The sequence below is a fragment of the Microcaecilia unicolor genome, chromosome 6 (assembly GCF_901765095.1).
Source record: "Microcaecilia unicolor chromosome 6, aMicUni1.1, whole genome shotgun sequence".
In the NCBI taxonomy this organism is placed as follows: Eukaryota; Metazoa; Chordata; class Amphibia; order Gymnophiona; family Siphonopidae; genus Microcaecilia; species Microcaecilia unicolor.
The window spans coordinates 96,423,341-96,445,563 of NC_044036.1; the positions used below are offsets into that span (position 1 = coordinate 96,423,341).

A 22,223-nucleotide genomic window follows, 5' to 3' on the forward strand; every position below is an offset into this window, starting at 1 on the left:
GTCACAAGATATTTATGACACATAAAGGAACTGCAATTCAGCTGAAGCATGTCAGGCACCCTTTACGAGTACCAGTATCTGATACTCATAAAGGGTGCCAGGTGGCTCCTTTTCTTTGAGGCATCATTAGGAAAAAAATAGCTTATGTGAAATCAAATGTCTTGATAAAAAATTGATCAGCACCACTTAAAGCACTAAACACCTAGGCTCAGCTGTGCCAAAAATCTAAAAATTAGAAAGGAAAAAAAAAAAACTTCCCTAAGTTGCTTAAGAGAGCAAAGAAGAAGTAAAACAATCTTATACTATTTTAAAACAAAAATACACATTACTTGTGAAAAAAAAGAAGTCTCTGTGGTCATCCCAAGAGTTTGAGAAAATAAATTACTGAACTGGCCCAATATGGTAAGTCCCACACAAGTATGAACTATAGTGCTAGAATCTTGGGGATACCTGCGGAAGGGAAGGCATTGGCGCGGACTTGTTTTTGTGCAGGTCGTGTGGTCATTGCCAGATCTTGGAAGCAGTGTAATAGCCCCTCGATGGTCAAGTGGACAGAACTGTTGGAGTATATTGCTGAACAGGAGCGGCTTTTGCCACGAGAGAGGAACACCCTGACCAAGTGGACAAGGATATGGGCTCCTTTTATATCCATAAGGTAGTCTTAGGGTAGGTCAGGGCATGTACTCGACCAAATTTGGTTGAACCTTGCAGGGGAGGGGGAGGGGGATTAGGTTGGTTACTATAAGCTTTCTACATCAATAGTTTCTTTGAACTTTCTTTATACAAAAACATAACTGGGTTGTATTTGGCTGAGTGTGGGGGTTCCTGCTTCTGTAGGACTCTTGCTGCAGATGAATCTAACTGTTTGGTACTGTTACGTCACACTGTTTTGTACAATGTATATTTGCTGGATTCATTAATAAACGTCTGGTTTAAAATTTAAAAAAATGTTACTCTTTCATCATACTACACTCCATCTAATGACATCACCCATGTGCGAGGGGCTTTATATCTTTGTCCTTGGAGAACCTGAAGACTTTCCATTTGTGCAAAGGCCAACAACCCTACACATATACAATTCAATTCTAACTATCAGAGAAAACTGTGTCATCCTGATTAAGTTGACATTTAAAATACTAATTAAAATCTACTGTGCATATGCATTTTGTGTTTCAAAATTCATGTTTCATATACATATTCAATTTGAACTTATAGTAGCAGGTCTAGAGAAAGCTCTGAACATCTTGTTTAGACATTTTCTTCCATAACAGTACCGATAAGGTTCCCCAGTTTCTACAGTAAACACCTTATGCTGACTTAAATGGTGTTAAGGACACTTCATCATCATGATGCCTCATCACCTCAGACAATTCATCATGATACTTCATCACATATTCGAGATGAATGTATTCAAATTATATACACAGAAAACTTACAGCAAATTGGGGATGGCATGCCAACACACATCCACACCTGTTCTTTTGTGCCTAAATATATCTCGCTAAAATTTCTTATATATAAAATTTTCATGAGACTCATTTAGGAACAGAAGAACAGCATTTTCATCACCTTAATTTGCAACACCTTTTATCACCTTAATCATGCAACACTTCACCACATATTCATGCTAAATGTATTCAAATTATATGCACAGAAAAAAGTGCAGCAAATAGGGAGGATGTATGTTGGTAATCATGGCTTCTTTGTGCACATGTCTAAACGAAGCTGGAAGTGCCAGCACACATTGGCACCTGTTCCTTTGAGCCTAAATATGAGTCATGCTAAAAACATACTGAAGCCACATACCCCTGATTCCCTTTCCTGTTTTATCTACAAAGAACTTGAAGATGCTACCTCGCTTCCTCCCCTCATCACATTCCCATTCTTCCCAACTCAACTGTTATATGTGCTATAGAATTGTCCTCCGGTGATGAAAGGTCAAACCACAACAGTTCATCACCTTTGAACGCATTTCCATGCATATTTGTTTTGCATTATACGATATGTACTAATTTAAATGTAATTATATTTGCTTAATTTGCCAAGCAATTTTGCTATGCACAGAATTTGGGTACATTTAGCTTTCTGTGCATGATGAAGCATTAAGCGATGAGAATATTGTTCTGCGCCTAAATTATGAGCCTTGTAAAAACCGTGCATAACAACTTTAAGAGTGAGGCTCATACTTAGGTGCAAAAGAACAGGCACAAATGGGTGCTGGAATGCACCCCCCCCACCCCCCCACCATGAAGTATCACATGATAAAAGGTCCATGGTGATGAAGCATCAGCTAATGAATTGTCAAACCATTCAATACCCTTGATGTTTTAAAACTTTTAAAAGGTTGTTTTACCCTACTGGTTTGTCCAGAGTCCAGTTTTATCTCACCATTAGAGGTCAGATGGTAGAATTTTAACCGCCCCACCCCCAAATATCATAGAAATTCATAACCTTTGGCCAATAAACCAGAAAGACTGTGCTCAGCCCTTGACTGAGGCACATTTGTTTTCAGTCAAACAGTGCTACTTTATACCACAAGCAAAATTCTACTAGACATATTGGTCTGAAGACAACTGAAATTCTTGTAGGTTGCGAAAGACAGGATAAAACCATTATTACATAACCACAATTGGTATTTTCTGTACCCTGAAGTGCAAGGCTAAGCTAGTTTTGCTGTGATCAGAACCTGAGATCCTTAAGTGTAAATAGGCATTCCAAAGAGTTATCTTAAAATTCAGAGATATATATTCAGTTAAAGTTCCTCCTGCCTGAAGAAGCCTCAGGTTGCACACAAAGCTTGCCATGCAGGAGGACCAGGCAAACAGATAATCAGAAATGTGAAAAGCAGGTTCCCGATTTTTATATAAAATGTAAAAATAACTAAGCTTCTTAGTTCATTTTGACACTGACCTAGAATCAGCAAGCCCCTTAAAAAACATGGAGGAATCAATTAAGGTCTTTCATGAGTTGCAAAATTTTGAACAAAACAAGTACCTTCCAATCACTTCACTTCCTTCAAACACATATATGTCATATTTTAGCTCTCAGTAGAATTCCCTAAAGAACTGAATAGCAATCATGTATAACATGCAGGGAATTTAGCTTTCTCTTGTAAAAACTGCAAAATGAAAAAGAACAAAAGAAATAAAAAGGAAGAAAAGACTGAATCTGTGACCTTCCAAGACATATTTCGAATGTATTTAAAATGCCAACAAATAACCAATTTAGAGAAAATTGTTTTTCTGAGTGACAGAAAGAATGGGGGAAGGTGTGAAAGGAAAATTATGCCAATTGCAGGAGGCCAGTAGGCTGAAGAGCAGTTAATGCATCTTCCTGAGCAACTGCATGAACTAATCCCAGGGTGCATTTGCCAGCACCATCAAACTGTGCTCTATTTACATAAAATCATTACTTCATTATGGTCAGCTGGGAAAGAGGCAAGCAATCAAATGATGGAAACTGAAATTAAATTAAAAGGCACCAGCAGCTCATCTACAGACTATCTCAGACTTTGTAGTAATATTCTAGAGCAGACATAGACCGACATAGCCCAAAATAATCCAACAGGGATTAGATTTCACTGTAGTTCCCAAATTCTCATAGCACACTGCATATTCACCTACTGGCATGTACTGAACAAGCACTAATGAAAAACCATGAAAGCCAGGTTCCTCTGGAATGCCTCCGAGGCAAAACTTCATTGACTCGTCACATGTATAACAAACATTAACCCAAATAAACAATCCAGGGTCAGTCTGGCTAGGGAAGCACAACTTTGGAGTGGCAGCACAACTCTACTGCGCACAATAGCCTTCATCTTCCCTTTCCACTGTTGGGACTGCTGCCACTGCCACTGCAACCTACCTTCCCCTTGGTCAAGCTCTAGATGATTGATGTGGAGTAATAGTTTGATATGTTCACAAGTTCCCCGAATAAGACAAGAGCTGAGGAGGGCTTCTCAACCAGTGTTGGAACCATCTGCTGTGAGGATTGAGTGACACTTTAGTGATGCAAGTGGGACACCTCCAGTCAGGCTGAATTCTGACATCTAATACCTCAACACTGTCCAAAGTAAAACAAACAGCTGAATTTTGGTGGAAAGAGGTTTGAAAATGTGAATTCAACTGGAAAATAAGATTTCCCCAAGGACCTCATTTTCAAGTGGGCATGGGAGATGACATGGTCTGCAGGGGCCACAAGGCTTAATATCTGTTAAGTAGGCCCTTGTCAGAGCACTGGATGTTCTGGACATGAGGAAGTAAATAGTCTTTGTAATTTGATTTCTTGTGGCAGAAAGGCTTTCACCTGAACCTGGTACAGAATAGCTCCTATAAATTAAATCTTGTTTATGGGCAAGAATTGACTTTTCAATGTCAATAAACCCCATTATGTCATCTGAGAATCAGGTGCACATCTTCTTAGGAAGCTGTCAGAAACCAGTTGCAGGTATGGGAAGACTGACCCCATCTGTGCAGCTGAATAGCCACTACCAGGATATTTGGTGAAAACTCTTGGGAAGCACAAAGGAAACAAAGGTATTTTCTGCAACTGAAATAAATCAGGACATGCACATAAACATCTGAGATCTCAGCACAGCTGGTCTCCATTTGTCAAGCATGGCAGAATAGAGGGAAATATGTTCACCTTGAATTTTGCTTGAACAGGTATGGATAAAGTCATTCACAGTAACATAGTAAGTGACGGCAGATAAAGACCTGAACAGGTCCATCCAGTCTGTTCAACAGTCACATTCCTGATCAATTCAAGATTAAATCAACAATGAATGTAATATTATATACTTGATCATGGTCTTTCTTTGGTGTTTCTGGGACATAGACCATAGAAATCTGCCTGGCTCTGTCCTTATGTTCCAACTACTAGAGTTGCTATCAAAGGCCACTCCAGCTTATCCAAATTTGCCTTGTCATTTGCGGGACAAAAACCGTAAAAGTCTGCCTGATACTGTACTGTCCTCACGTTCCAAATTACTGGAGTTTCCTTTGAAGCTCCCTCCAGCCCATCCTGAACCAGATTGTGATATGTGGGACTCAGACTGTACAAGCCAGCCCAGCACTGGCCTTAGTTAATGCAGCCAGAGTTCCCATCTAAGCACCACTTGACATGCAAACACAGATATTCAAATCCCTCTTCCAGATTAAACCACAGTGTCGCCTCCTTAGCTCTTGCTTTGATGAAACGTTTTAAGTTAATTCTGGCAGTTATAATCTGCTTAACCATCAAGTTCAAGATGAAGGACAATCACACATTATAAGCAGGCACAGGGTCACAAGGAGCTGCAGTGGGAACCAAACCCAGGACACTGGGATCAAAGCCCGCTGCACTAACTATTAGGCCAGTTCTCTCTCTTAAATAAGCCTTTGGGGATGGAGAACTAAGGCACCACTGGGAGCTGAACCCAGGATCTCTTGTTTAGTAGACAGGTGCTTCAACCAACTAAGCCATGGTATCCTATCTTTTGGGAGGGGATCAGACAATACTTGGAGTAGATGCCTTTGAAAACTGGAAAGGAGAACTTAGGTCTTACCTGATAATTTTCTTTCCATTAGTCCTTCCCACTATTCCAGAACCTGTGGGATAGTTGTGTCCTTCAACCAGCAGGTGGAGATAGAGAACTGAAAACTGAGATGAGAAATCTCTTGGCTCCGCAGTATTTATGCAGACAAGCAGTAAGGAGAAACTCAGAACAAACACAACAACCTTAAACACCACACTAACCTAATACTAACTAGATGAGCAAACATGTGTAGATCTCTCATCTCTGTCACCTTGCATGGTGTTTCCTGCATATCTGTTATTCTCTACAAGTTGTCCAGTCATTTGACCCCTTACTTTGCACTGACTAACATCTCAGAAACCTTGGATGGGTCTCTGTAATAGTGGAAAGGACTAATGGAAAGAAAATTATCAGGTTAAGACCTAATTTCTCCTTCCATTACATAGCTTCCCACTATTCCAGAACCTGTGGGATGTTCAAAAGCAATCCCTAGAGTGGGCGAGATCTTAGTGCTGCCGTCCTGAGGAGCAAACCTCCAAAAGTGGCTTCCGAGCACACTGCAACATCCACCCTGTAGCGCTTGCAAAGGCATGCAGTTTCAACCACATTGCCAACTTGCAAATATTTGCCAGAAACAGTAAGGTAGTCTCCATTCAGGATGTTGCTGTATGCCTCATAGAATGAGTCCGCAAGACCTGGGGAGCCTGCTTCCACACAAGCAAAAAAGCTGATGCGATAAAACTCCTTCAGCCATTAAGCAATTGTGGACTTGTAAGCCATGAGGCCAAGCCTCTGTTTATCAAAAAGCACAGTCTGTCTGATTTGCAAAACTCATTCATGACTTCCAGATATCTAATGAGGACTCTACACACATCAAGGAGCTACAAGGAAGAATACTGAGCCTCTTCATCCTCCCTGCGAAAGGACGCAAACTCCACAGATTGGTTGAGACAAAATCCAGACAAGAGAGCCTGAAGCTCTAAAACCCTAAGTACTGACACAATAGCCACCAGGAATGCTGTCTTTAGCATAAAATCTTTCAAGAAGGCCTTCCAGAGTGGCTCAAAAGGAGGCTTCTGAAGAGCCTGAAGGACTAGATTAAGGTTGCACTCTGGATATGGTGTACAAACGGGAAGCCACAAGCGCCGCTCCCCACAAGTATCAAAAGATATCTGGGTGAACTCCAAGAGAAGTTTTCTGTAGTCAGTCCCTGAAACAGGCCAAAGTGCAACCTGAACTTTTAGAGAAACCATCGCCAATCCCTTCTGAAGACCAGCTTGGAGAAATGCTAGAATGTGTGTAATCTGAGCAAAGAAGGAAGACAGTCTGCCTCAGAACACTAGCCCTCAAACATCCTCCACATCCTCGTATACGCCATGGATATACAGCGTTTCCAAGCCTGAAGCAAGGTAGCAATAACAAATCAGAATAACCTTTTTATCTCAACCAAGCCTTAATGGCAAACCGTAAAACCAAAAGAGGCACAGATCCTCCATGAGCACCAGACCTTGTTTCAGTAGGCTGTGTACCTGCAGAAGACAGAGGACCCCATCCAGCAGTCAAATCAGGTCCATGTACCACAGCCATTGTGGCCAATCTGGAGCTACAAGAATTATTCAAGCCTGGTGCAGTGAGATCCTTTTCAAACACACAGCTTAGCATGGGCCAAGGAGGAAAGACAAAGTAAGTGATCTCTGATCACGGCTAAGAAGGGCATCGATCTCCATCTATCCCAGTTCTTTCCAACACCTGAAGAACTTGGGCACTTTGGCATTCCTTATAGTTGCCATGAAGTCCAGAAGAACCTCATCTGTCTACTATCAGCAGAAACCCCTGGCTGGATAGTTTTCATTCATTTGGGTCAAATGAGTGTCTGCTGAGAAAGTCCACCTCCACAATAGAGGGACCTCACAATATGAGCTACCAACAAGCAGAGAAGATTTTTCTTCACCAAATTCATGAGGGAGGACGCTTCCACCACTATCGGATGACTGCAGATCCCGCCTTGCTTGATGATATAAGCCACCGCCGTCACATTGTCATAGAAATCTTGGACCACGGCCAATGCCAGAAAGGGAACAAATTCATGTTGCTATTCTGAACTGCCCCTAAGCTCCAAGTGATTTATTGACCACAGAGACCCCATTCCATCCATGTACCCTGTGCCAATTCAACCCAACCTGCTGCTGTCCATTGTCACCACCTCTCACTGTGTTATCAAAAAGGGAGCTCCAACAGTCAAAATTCCTGGGCGACAACCACCACTGCATACTCAATCTGGCAACCAGTGGCCAAGGAAGATGAAAGCCATATTTCTGTGACACCAGAGAGCAGCTGCTGAGAAAAGATTTCTGTAACAGCCACATATGAGTCCTTGCCCATGGTACCACTTCCATCACCACTAACAGATACAGGAGTAACTAGTGAGGTAATTAAATTTGCTGACAAAGTTATTCAAAGTTGTTAAATCGCAACAGGATTGTGAAAAATTGCAAGAGGACCTTAAGAGACTTGGTGTCCAAATAGAAGATTACATTTAATGTCAGCAAGTGCAAAGTGATGCATATGGGAAAGAGGAACCCAAACTATACCTATGTGATGCAAGATTCCATTAGGAATCACCGACCAGGAAAAGGATCTAGGGTGTCATAGTTGATACTTTCAAATCCTCTGCTCAGTGTGCAGCTGTGGCTAAGAAAGCAAATAGAATGTTTAGTATTATTAGGAAAGGAATGGAAAGCAAAAATGAGAATGTTATAATGCCTTTGTATCACTCCATGGTGCGACCTCACCTTGAATACTGTGTGCAATATTCTGGTCACCGCATCTGAAAAAAAACATATAGTGGAAATACAAAAGATACAAAGAAGGGTGATGAAAATAAAGAGTATGGGACAACTTCCCTATGAGGAAAGGCTAAAATGCTTAGGGCTCTTCAGCTTGGCTGAGGGGAGATATGACACAGGTCTATAAAATAATGAGTGGAATGGAATGACTGGACATGAATTGCTTGTTTACTCTTTTCAAAAATACTAGGACTAGGGGGAACGCAATGGAACTATGAAGTAGTAAATTTAAAACAAATTGTAGAAAATATTTCTTCACAGAATCTGTAATTAAACTCTGAAATTTGTTGCCAGAGAATGTGGTGAAAGCAGTTAGCTTAGCGGGGTTTAAAAAAAGGTTTGGATAACTTCCTAAAAGAAGTCAATAAGCCATAAAGGTGGACTTGGGGGGAAAACCAACTGCTTATTTCTAGGATAAACAGCATAAAATCTATTTTACTGCTTTGGGATCTTGCTAGGTACTTGTAACCTTGATTTGCCACCACTGGAAACAAGATACTGGGCTTAATGGACCTTTGGTCTTTCCCAGTATGACAACATTTATGTTCTTATGACTGCCTTGGTTCCCTTTCAACAAGGAGACTGCAAGAAGAGAGGAGCAACCAGGCGGAAGAACTCCAACTTGTAACCTTCTGTAAGAATATCCAGAACCCATTTGTCTGACATGATTTTCGCCTACTCTTCCTGAAACTCCTGAAGACATCCTCACACCAGAGGAATAGAAAAGTGAACCAGCCTCGCATCATTGTGAAGTTCTGGAGGCACTGGGCACTCTAGCTGACTGACAGGAGACTTCCTGTCCACATGAAAGGAACAAGGGACTTTTGACCACATTGCTGATGACCAGGCCGGTACCATCTGCTGTCTTGAAACTGAGATTGCGAGACCCCTGAAGACGGACAAACAGAGGCTTTTGGCTTATCCTCCAGCAACCACTGTAGCTTAGTTTCCCCCAGTTCTTTCAACAAGTTACTGAGATCGTCTCCAAATAGCCACTGCACTGAAAGGGAATTTTAACTAGACGTGACTGATGCTGCATCTGTTGTTCAATACTGCAACCAGAGTTGCTGCCATACCGTAACAGCCAAAGACATACTGTGGGCCATAACCTGTAACAGGTCATAAATAGCATCCGCCAAGAAGCTAGGCATTATGGCACCTGTCTTGTGTTGCCAACTGCTGTCGTCATTTCAGGCATGCACTTGCCAAGAATGAGCTGCACACTGTCGCTTGAAGGCCCAAAGAGATCAATTCAAAGGCTTGTTTCAGTGAGCCTTCTAGCTTCCTATACTGTAGGTCTTTTCGGGCAATACCTCCTTCCAATTGCAAGGTAATCTTCTTAGTCACTGCCGTAACCAGGGAGACCACCCTGAGAAGCTGCAATTTATTTTTCTCCTCTGGAACTAAAGGATAGAGGCAAGCCACAGCTCTTCCAACTATTAGGCCCACGTCCAGTGCTGTAAATCAGGTCCTGAATGTCAGGATGCATCGGAAAGACAATAGAAAGACCGCTAAGCCCCTCATGATTGATGAAGATGGAACTCCTGATGCCAAGGCAAAAGGCTCCTCAATGGAAAGCACTGCCACTGCCTCAAAAATAAGAGTCAAAAATAAGAGTATTGAGCTCCTCTTTATGAATCAACCTCAGTACTTTCAGATCATCTCCCTCCCTCTTCAATGAACACCCCAACCAGGACATCCTAACTCCCATATTCTGCATCCATGCAGACTGAGCTTTGTATGCTTGGTTTTGGAGAAAAGTGCCAGCAAAGGTGATTTTCATGAAATGGCACACAGCCTGTAAACCTTGTTTGTTAGAATGGGGCAGATTTGGGGTTTTGTAGTGAGACAGTGAGAACGTGGGGCAGTTGATCCCCCCCCCCCCCCCCCCAAACCTATCAGGAACCATCTTTTCAATATGGTAACCTCTGCTGTGTGGCTAAAATACCCACCCTCAGGACCCCTGTTATATGCTTCTGTTTTTCTTTTCATTCTGTAGTAATAAGACAAAAGTGATGCAAAAGGAATGTCCCTTCCTACTGAGCTTGTATCTGCAAAACCACAGCAGAGTCTGTTACTTCCTTTAGCATCTCTGCTATCTGAGTGCTACTGTAAATTGCTGTCAGCGAATCCTCTCTAACATATCATGATAACATCCTTTTCAACAGAATACATGTGAATATAATTATCAGTATTTTGTATGACAATTAGCCAACAAAGGCAGCACTTAGTACACAAAAAATTGTATAAAACATATTACACTTGTCACTTTAAAGGTTATGACATGTATCCTCAGGGAAAGGTCATCCAGGACTGTCAGCAAACAGTTATTGACTCTTCTATTGGTGTACTGACGATTGAAGTTGACAGATCTATGGGCAGGATTCTGTGAAAGCTCCCTATCCTATTTTACACTTTAGGAAAGCTAAGCCAGAGCTATATATATAACAGAAGAGTTCAAGGCACTTCTGCAAGTACATCTGAACTCTCTGACCTCAAATTAGACTTTCAACTTGGCATTCAGCCCTCCCTAAAATATTTCAACACTGTCTCCTTACTACATCTGAACAGTTACATAGACTATGTGGAAGAGGAGAAATATTAAAATTACTAAATGTAGTCAGGTAATGCACTAAATTATCCATGATTATCATAGATGATTATGTGCTTTATAGTACCCCTTCCCCTGTTAGCCCCTTGAAGTATGTATCAATGTATTACTTTTAGTTGGTCAGGTTCATGCTATGCTGTGCTTTCTTTATTCAAGCAAGAGACCTTTCTACCTACCAAGCCAGCCAGGAGTTAATGTAGTCTGATATTTTTCAGTGAATATATTACTAATTTATTCCAAAAATGTGTGGACTTTGATTTCTCAGATCCACAAAGGAGGTGACAACATTTACTGCTTCAGTCAACAAGATGGATACAATTGCCACTTTACCAGGTGGTTGAGACTAATGTTGGGATGAGGGAGATAAATAAAAAGGGAGCACAATGTGGGGAACATGTTAACACAACCAGGTCAATATTCAGCTGCAGGGATCTTATTTTTTTAAATACTGGCTGCAATTCTTAAACAAATATGTATATTCAGCTTTGCCACATGGAGAATTAGCGGTGACAAATATACACTTAGTCCACTGCCTGCCATAGACTACATGTAAAGAGGTAATATTCAAGTTGTAGTATATACAGCTGCGTGATCTACTTTTGCTTAAAAACAGTCCTTAAGTAGGCCATATAACTATATATACAGTAGCTGAGTACCACAAATATATGTATAGTTTTAGATTCCGCCCACAACCCCCTAACTCCACCCAGGCACTATGGAGTCGATATTTAAAACTATTTATCTGGGTAGATGTACCTGCTATCCAGATAACTGGTGCTCAGTGAGCCCCGACAATGACATTCAGGGGCATTACCTGGCAAATATTTATTTGTATTTGATATATCGCCTGTCAAGTACCACCAATCAAAGCAGTTTACATAAACTCTAATAAGGAAAGAAATGCCAAACTTACAGAAAGAAATCAGCAGAGGTAAAGAACAAGCAAAAGCAGTAATAGTAACTAATAGGCATGAAATGCTGCTCTGTTGGGATGTCCAGAGACAGAGCTAAGTGGAGATGGAAGCTACCTGGGTACCATTAATATTCAGCACCAGTACCTGGATAACTATCCAAGAAATTTATGTCGGAGAAATGGCTGTCCTAACTTGTCTGGATAGTTATTGGGGTACTGGTGAAGTGCTGAAAATCCAGGTAAAGAAAAGCCGTGGTGGCTTGCATTAAATAAACACTTACTACTGAGAACTTAATATTACTCCCTAAATGAGTAGTGCTGAAGAAGTTGGAGAAATACTTGCCAATGGACTTACATATTTTCCAGCTGCAGGCAAATGTACAAATCCTTATAAATATCAGCTCCCTCATATCTAGCTCTAAGGTCATTTAAATAAATTCCACTCTTAGAAGCACAGAGGGTGCCAAGATGGAATAAACTGCCTTGAGATACAGAGAGGCAGGGAAAAAAAAACAAAAAAAAAAAAAGCCAAAACAGCCTGACGTGTTCAATAATACAGAAACCATTCTGTTTCACTGACATACAGAGAAAGAATACTGTCATCTAGTTAACTGCATCCTGGAAGCTGTAAGAATGTTTTGAATGGTTTGAGGCAGTCCCAGACAAGAGACTATTGAATGCTCAATTTCTAAGCCAGGACCACCATAAACTTCAAGTCTGCATGAAGATGCACCTCTGGCTCCGTTATTAGTGTTGGGAACTGATGAATCTTTTGTGGAGGTAGAAGAGCCAGGTGCTTGAGAACTGGACTAGTTCAATAGAGCCAGTAAGGTAATACAAGGACAGTACTTATACCAGGGCCTCTGTTGGAATACGTGAAACAGCTTGGAATGAGAGAAATCAAGAGTATGCATAAAAAAGGACCAAGTTTATGGGACTGACAATGTGTCTTAGACTGGGCACCCCAAGGAATGAAGGATGAAACAAACCAGCAGCTTTGAAGAAATGAAGTTAGTCAATCTAAGTTGTGCCTATTCTTGAAAAACAGAATTAAGAAGTGGTACGTCCACAGACCAACTGTGAAGTTGAGGGCTTCTTTTGTGCTTGAATGCAGTTTGGTTTTGCACTCCCCAGGATGTAAGCCACTTGAATTTGAATGTGGTTGACTATGGCAATGTCACATTGCCTCTTGACATATGGAGAGTCCCCCCAACCTCTTGCTTGTTGACATAAAATGTTGCCATCTGGTTATCAGTGTGTATTAAATTGTCCCTAAGATTAGGCTTGGTCTGGATTTGTTGGAATCCTGGGCTACCAAATTTAAGTTTAAGTTAAATAGAGATAAAACTAAATTTCTTGTGGTAACCAACTCCTTTGACTATACCACATACCATACTATTGACAACGTGTCGCACCCCCTAGATTCTACGTTTGTGGTACTGGGTGTATTAATTGACAGTCACCTCGCGTTCGAATCTCAGGTTTCCTCAGTAGTGAAAAAAATCCTTCAGGTCTTTTTTGGAAGCTGAAGAGAATAGAGTGCTAGTTCAATCATTGGTTTTAGTTCAGTTTGATTACTGCAATTCCATCTATGCTGGATGTAAGGAGGGTGTCCTAAAAAGGCTACAAATGGCCCAAAATACTGCAGCTAGGCTTGTCCTCGAGGTACTGCATTTTGATAGAGCCACTTCATTGTTATGCAAGCTGCACTGGTTGCCCATTAAAGCCAGGAAAGCCATATTTTTAAATTATGTGATTTTGTCTTTCAAATATTATATGGCATGATACCGGATTATATGCAGCCCTTAATAACTATTCCCCTACACAATATAACCTCTGGTTCTAAGGACTACCTTAGACTTCATCTTCCACATTGCAAAAGAGTGCGTTATAAGTCAATTCACTGTGCTGACTTTAGATACCAGGGTACTATGTGGTGAAATTCACTGCCAATGGCAATCAAGGGCCAGCCTGATTACTTGGTATTTTGTAATAGACTGAAAACTTTCCTCTTTGAGAGGTTTATATCCATTGAAGGAGTATCTTACATTGCAACTGGCCATCAATGGTCTATATTTGATATTTTGTTCATGGCTTTGTAAACCTTGTCTATTTATTTGTTAGACACATTGCACTTGAATAGGTTTGTGATAATGTGGGGTATAAATGACAAAACAAACTCTGAAGAATGTGAAGAATACCCTGAGCACCTAACATATTGCTCTGAGCTTCAAGTGATTGATATGAAACAACCTTTTATAATTTGACCAACTTTCCTGGGAGTGATGGGCATTGATGTGAGCTCCCCAACTTAGGGGATGATGAATCCATAGCCAGGACTGATACTGGCTGTGTTGGAAAGAAATTCCTACTGACAGTTTGTCTATGGAGGCCCATCACTGCAGAATTAGGTGCAGTCTGGGCAATGGATAAAGAATATGAGAGGGGTTAAGATCCTTGATTTCACTGGAATTTTAAGTCACACTGTAGACACCTCATCTTAATACAGTTGAAAGGGATGCATGTACAGCTGAAGCCATGTGATCTAAGATAAGCTCTGGCTGGAACTTTTGGCACTATTTGAGCAACATGGACATGAGAAATGAGAGTATGCATTTTGACTTCCTGCAGAAGGCCCTTGCGTAATTCACAGTGAAAGTGACTTCTGAAAGCTGATCAGAAACCCGGGAGACTGGATAAGTTATATGGTCATAGTCACCAGAACTAAGGCCTGGGCTTCTGAAGAGGCCATTAGAAGTTAGAAATTGAAATATGGGAACACAAGATGGTGCTAGTGATGGAGATAGGCCATCATCACCACCACCACATTGCATTTTGTGAACAACCTAGGTGTCAAGGACAAACAAAAGGACCCTGTACTGGAAGTGACTGGTCTGGAGGCAGAATGCGATATTTCTTGAAGCTGGGGTGAAAAGAGATGTGCATGTAGGCATCTGAGATTTAGCATACAGAGCCAAAATAAAACAAAAACCCAATAACAAATGAATTTCCCCGAGGAAGAAAAAAAAAAGCAGAAAATGCTGCCACAACACAGTAAAATTTTATTAGAAATAGGGAGAGCTTTGAGTTGCATCCATTTGCTAGAGTGGAAGGAACTACACTAAGTAATGAGGCGATCGATGCCTGCAGGAAGGGCTGCATGTACTCAGATCCCTGTCTCAGCACTGTCAAATGACTTCACCACATTTGTGTGCCTGACTCAATCCTGCATATGTTGAGAGGAAAAAAAAAATAATTTCAGGAGTTTGTTTTTATTGTATTTATTATTTTAGCATTATATAACAATTTGGGCACTCTTTTAAGACTGGGAAAATGGTCTACATGATTTTTGTTTAAATAAAATAAACAAGCCTCGATAGGAGACACAAGTGACAGAAAAAGGAACTGTGTGAGATATTGTGTTCTGTACAGGCAAGATTCCAGCTCCTGTCAGATTTAGTTACACTAGTGTTAATGAGCAACTGATACTAGCGTATCTCTAGTAGTTTGATAATTACATAAGCAAATTAAATCAATGAAGCTGAAAATAGAAATGACACTAAAATAAAACTGTTTACTTAATGAAACAGTTAAATAAACAGTTTAATGTTTGTAATCCACCAAGGTTCGTGGTAGATTACAAACATAGGAAGAATAACAAAACAACTGTATTTAGCGGATTACATTTCTCTATTGTCATACAATAACACTGTACCATAACTCTCAAAGACAGAGGTAAACACAATCAAATCACACTTCAAGAAGGAAAGAAAGCCTGCTCAAAAAGATAAGACTTAAAAGCACTGAAAATGTAAGTTTGTACTGAACAAAATATATGGCATAGCTAAATGTTAACATTGAAATTCCTTCCCAAGAATGTAATAAAAGCATATCTAAAAAGCAAATTTGGAGAAGCTGTTCAGCAGATGGCACCTAACAGCACTGCCCTCTCCAACTCCAGCAAAATCTACTTAACCCAGACCAATGTTCTCATCTACAAAAGCCTGGTTATGTGTTTTACCACCATTAGCAAACACACATTATGCCACGTCTATATAAACACATTCTGTATTTGCCACTGTGGAAATGCAGGAAATTGTCTTAAGCTACTGACAAATGCCGGCTTAGTAGACCTAGGGGAAGACCAGTACGTACAAACAGAGATGTTTACTACATACCTCTTTTCTGTATTGACAAAGAAAGGCCGTTTGATAAGAAAGGTTACAGAAGGTCTGAAACTGATCAGTATTTGTGATAGTGTCTTAGTTTGGGAAAAAGGTATATAAGAAAACAGGTCATAAATGCTAGTCTATTAAAAGTAGTTGAGAAATGCTATGTAATAGTTTTTTCCATTGTACTATGCCCTTATACTCCATATCTGCTTAGATTAAATTCAGTCTTCTAAAAAAGATATTTTGCCGATGTTACGGAATTCTTTTTACATGAATCAATTACCTCATACATGTTTAAGGGTATAAATGTAAGCATTTGGATTGTCATACTTCAGGGAGACTAGGAAGAAGAGAGCTTTCTCTTCCAGTCTTCCCTCCTTATTGCAATAAGATATAGTAACATAGTAACACAGATGACAGCAGAGAAAGACCTGCACGGTCCATCCAGTCTGCCCAACAAGATAACTCATATGTGCTACTTTTTGTGTATACCTGACCTTGTTTAGTATCTGCCATTTTCATGGCACAGACCGTCGAAGTCTGCCCAGCACTAGCCCCACCTCCCAACCTCCAGCCCTGCCCCCCACCACCGGCTCTGCCATCGAATCTCCGCTAAGCTTCTGAGGATCCATTCCTTTTGAACAGGATTCCTTTATGTTTATCCCACGCATTTTTCAATTCCATTACCGTTTTCATCTCCACCACCTCCCACGGGAGGGCATTCCAAGCATCCACCACTCTCTCCGTGAAAAAATACTTCCTGACATTTTTCTTGAGTCTGCCCCCCTTCAATCTCATTTCATGTCCTCTAGTTCTACCAACTTCCCATCTCCGGAAAAGGTTCGTTTGCGGATTAATACCTTTCAAATATTTGAACGTCTGTATCATATGACCCGTTTCTCATTTCTTCCAGGGTATACATATGTTCAGGTCACAGCAAGCCTCTCCTCATACGTCTTGTAACGCAAATCCCATACCATTGTCATAGCTTTTCTTTGCACCACTTCAATTCTTTTTACATCCTTAGCAAGATACGGCCTCCAAAACTGAACACAATACTCCAGGTGGGGCCTCACCAACGACTTATACAGGGGCATTAACACTTCCTTTCTTCTGCTGGTCACACCTCTCTCTATACAGCCTAGCAACCTTCTAGCTACGGCCACCGCCTTGTCACACTGTTTCATCGCCTTCAGATCCTCAGATACTATCACCCCAAGATCCCTCTCCCCGTCCGTACATATCAGACTCTCACCGCCTAACACATACGTCTCCCGTGGATTTCTACTCCCTAAGTGCATCACTTTGCATTTCTTCACATTGAATTTTAATTGCCAAACCTTAGCCCATTTTTCTAGCTTCCGCAAATCCTTTTTCATGTTTTCCATGCAGCTCTAATAAAAAGTCCAGTTTATCTGATCCTGTGTGGGACAATGTATTTTTTCCCTCAAAATGTCTGTGCTTTCTACACCACAAAAATTCCAAACTCCCCCTACAAATACACAAAGGAGGAAAACTGTACACATACACCATCCGCAACCTTAATTATAGCACATGGTCTTGCACACAAAGAATAGATTCAGTCACTTGGTTACACTTTCCACCTCTTCTACATCCAGTATTTCTGCAGACCATGAGTCACATGACAAGACAAAGATGCTGACTCAAATATAACTTGGCAATCTCCTGAACCAAAAGCAGAGAAGGGCAAGCCTTCTGCCCCTCATGAGTAAAAGATTAGGTACCTCATTTCTATGAATAAGGCAGTCCCTGAAGAACATGTCCCTTTCCCCCTCCCCAGAAGCACCACCTTGCTTCCTTGTCTGGCTTCAGTGGTCAGACTGATTAACCATGGCAAAATGCAACCACCTCTCTGACACCCTGGTCAGTCTCCATCTTGCCCATCCCTTGTATCGGCCTGGTCCACAACTACTGTGGAGAACAGCAAGGTTTCTCCCATGCCCTTTATTACGGAACTGAACACAAAGCCGAGCCATTATGGTGGGAGATTAATAAAAGTATCTTCTTTGGCTGGTAGGCAGCACTTAGCTGAATCACATAGAGCTTATTTTAGACTATCCAGACATTGATTTTTAATAGAAGTCTTGAGAATCTGAACAGATTGTGCAGCAAGGGACCAAGGGGATATTTATTTTATTTGCAGTAATTCTTAAAAGACTCAAATAGTTTAACTGTGTCCCCACGAGGAAAGCTCATGCCCTTAAATTCAGCAAAGTGCCTTTTTAAAGCTGTAATAAAATGATCTAAACTGATCACAAGAAAATTCAAACAAATGAATGCTTTTCTTGTGACCACCTTGTTGCGGTGACATAACTGAGCATTAACTCAACCTTTTTCCCATCATCTTACAGTGAAGTCATGATCAAATGCTTGTGACACGCCACTCTACTATTATAGAAATTACTTCCTAAACTCAGTGCGATGACTTCACTTAAGGATCAGTTATGATCTAATGGAAAAAAAAAGCACAGTTAAACAAAGCCCTCAACTTTCATTAAAGCATTTATGAAAATAATTAAGAAAATCGACAGACACTAGAAAGTACACATCAGGTCTTATTTAAATCTCAAGCGTCAGCAGATATAGATCAGATTGGCCAGACTTAATACATTTTGTAACAAATAACTTTTTCCAGAATTACAGAAGGGCACAATAGTGCCCTACGTAGGTTACCGACGTCAGACAGGGGCGGGCCCAGGAGGAGAGAGACGCGTGACCGAAGCTGGGCGAAGGCAGGCACCAGCTTTCTTCTTGCCCGTGCAGCGCCTTCGGACAGAGGAGAGAGGCGTTGCATGGGCCCAGTAAGAGGGAGGGGGGCCCGATGGAGAAGGGGAATGGCGGCGACGACCCCAAGAGGGGGCGGGGCACAGGGCGGAGGATGTCGGGAGGCGGAGCTGAGGGGAGACAGAGTAGTGAGGAAGGGAGGGGGGCCGGGGCTGTTCGAAAACAGGGTCGAAAGCATTCTCAGGTGGTTCAGTGTGTTTTATTTATTCAATCTGTAACTTGCAGCCAAGTAATGGCTCACTGCTGCTGAATGAGGCTTCTATTGCTTTGACCTTCCTTGCCTGATGGTCATGAGACTTTCCATGTCCTGTCAACTAGGGAGTTAAAAAACAAATCCCCAGTTGCTGCTGTAGGAATCAATCCAAGGCACATCAGACTATTTTTGAACTCCTTGGGGCTTGTAGAGGCTTCTGTTTATGGATTGTGCCTTTCAGTTTCCTTTTGACCAATCACAGCGCTATTAGCTCTGCTAATGCGCTGGGATTGGCTCATAGTTTGTTTTTTCACTTTACTATTTTTCCTGGCACAGAGCTGTCCTAACGAGAGGTCCAGACCTCTCGTTAGATTTCCTGCCTTTTTCCTGCGTAAAGGCAATCGGAAAAGGTTAGTGCATCTCGTTTCAATGGGGTTTTCACACTAATTGCTCATCTCCATTCCGTTTTCGTTAGCTGCTGGCTTCCTCGGTAAAAGCCCTTTGATGCATGCAACGGATCACATTTTCCTCGTTGGAGGGTCATTAAAGGCTCATTAAGCTTTAGTGCATCTGCCTCATAGTTAATGGCCAAGGATTGATATCGTAATCACTGTAAATGCAAGAGAAGGAAGAAGGAAAAAGTTAAAGCAGCAAGAGGGAGTGGAGACCCCAGGTGAATGAAGATTCAAAGGAAACAAAGAAGCCAGTGAAAATGGATGAAGAGACTATTATAATAATTTCTTACCCCCAAACATTCTCAAAAATCACAACCTAAACCATTAAGGACTGGGAGGGAGGTAGAGAACAGAGAGGTAAATTTTATAAAACCAGACTGGGAGACTGGGCATCCAAATGACAGATCATATTTAATGTGAGCAAGTGCAAACTGATGTATGTAGGAAAGAACAGCCCGAACTATAAACTTCATGATACAAGGTTCCCCATTAGGAATCATTGCCCAGGAAAAAGATCTAGTTGTCACGGTTGACGATACACTGAAACACTACTCGGTGTGCAACATTGGCTAATAAAGCAAATAGAAATGTTAGGAATTATTGGGATCGGAATGGAGAACACCACCGAGATCATAATGCCTCTATCGCTCCCTGGTGCAAATGCACATCGAATATTGTGTGCAATTCTGATCACCCCACATCTTGGAAAAAAATAAAAAGGTACAGAGAAGGACCATGAAAGTGATAAAAGGGAATGGGACTACTTCTCTATGAGAAAAGGCTGAGGGGACTTACGATAGAGGTCTACAAAATACTGAATGGAGTAGAACGGGTAGACATGAATTGCTTGTTTACTCTTTGCAAAAATACACAACATTACATGGTCAAATTCATGGTTATTTACTCACTTCTGTTTTGTCTCATTTCAAAGAGCCAGGAGAGGTGGTATTAATAGTTTTTCAACCTTTCCATCAACTAGAGGGATGAAGAGGTTTTCAATCTTTCATAGACTGTTGGCTGTTCAAGCAGCACGTCTATGGAAGGATATTGTAGTGCAATTTTCTATCTCACGCATATCTCTTTTAGAAAAAAAATCTAATGACTATCTTGTTTAGAAAATACACCCCTTGTTAATTTGATATCCTAGGAGAATGCCCTAGATCTCTTGTGATATGCAACCAACTTAGAACTTAGTGGTATTGGCAGGTTATAAAAACAAAGTGTAATGTGCATGCAATGAAGCTACTAAGCAGTAAAGTTAAAACAAACTAGAGAAAATATTTCTTCACTCAACATATAATTAAACTTTGGAACTTGTTGCTAGAGGATGTGGTAAAAGCAGTTAGCTTAACAGGGTTAAAAAAGGTTTGAATTTCCTAAAAGAAAATTCCATAAGTAATCATTACAATGGACTTGGGAAAATGCACTACTTATTTCTGGGATAAGCAGCATAAAAATCTGTTTTACTCTTTTGGGATTGTGCCAGGTACTTGAACCTGGATTGGCCACTGTTGAAGGAGCAAAAACCACAAAAGATGGAGGTGCACTGGATTCCTATGAAAGTCAATCAGATGAGAGAAGGGGAGCAGGACAAGCTGGCTCTTCCCAAACAAACGAGGGAGACATATTTGTAATTCCAGACATTTATTGGAAAACACCAAATGACTCAACACAGCTGATGTTTTGGTGCCAAAGCACCTGCATCAGGAGTCTACAAAACATTTAAAATCTGATATGAACATCTAATATAAACAATAAAAAAATGATATGAACATATAACATAAGCAACCTTGTGATATAATAGATCGATGTTACCTTGTTTCAGGTTATTAATACAAATAACAAAGGTATTGGGCTTGATGGACCTTCGGTTTGTGCCAGAATGGCAATGCTTATGTTCTTAGCATTTAAGGTTTCATTAAAACCCACTTTTTAAACAAGCCTTTAATGTACAGCTTACAGTATGAGGGTAATAGCAATGTCCTCCAGGGACCTATTTTTCTCTTACAGCCGTTAGCAGTCAGCAGGCTGGAGGAGGGAGCAGTGCATCAGACGGGACTCCTGCCATAGTATTGTACTATGTGTGCTTGCTTGGGGGAGGCTGGATTCGATTTGACACTGCTTGGGCCAGAGGCAGTTTGCTTTCTTCACAGATGCTGACAATTCAAGGAAAAAGATCTTAAAATGCAGGGCAGCAGAAATGAGAAGGGGGCCATTGGCAGGAAGGTGGAGACTGGGGGCTGCAGCTGGAACGGGGAGCTGCCAGTAAGCATGGTTTGTGGTGCCCTCCAAAGGTCGGCACCCCACTGCCATGCTTACCAGGTTGCGCTGGTCCTGGAACTAGGAAGTAGCCTAGGGATCCAACTTTTGGGAGGTGGCTCGGACACATTGGGATTTATCAGTCTGCACCCCAGCCTCCAATTCTGCTCTCTCTGAAGAAACAAAGATCTGTTACCATTACATCCTGCCCCTTCCATCCCTCCAAGTATAGCCATTGCAGTGCTGAAATAATAAAGTCAATCAACTTCTGTTTTGAGTCCCTCACTTCCTATAGGGACCACAAAGGGCCAAGGACAAAAACCTCTGGCCATAACTGCTGTATCCCACCTTCCTTCCCCTCCCTCTCAATAGATTCCATGTGAGGCTGAAGGAAAAAAAAACACCAACTACAGATGCTGTGAATCATCTGATCCCTTCCCAAATAGCCTGCACA

General features: G+C 41.2%; 1 protein-coding gene across 2 annotated transcripts in view; it reads right to left on the minus strand.

Moving 5' to 3' along the window:
* XPR1 (xenotropic and polytropic retrovirus receptor 1) overlaps positions 1-22,223 on the minus strand; it is a 373,461-nt gene that overhangs the window by 117,362 nt on the left and 233,876 nt on the right. The gene's annotated exons all lie outside the window — the stretch shown is intronic.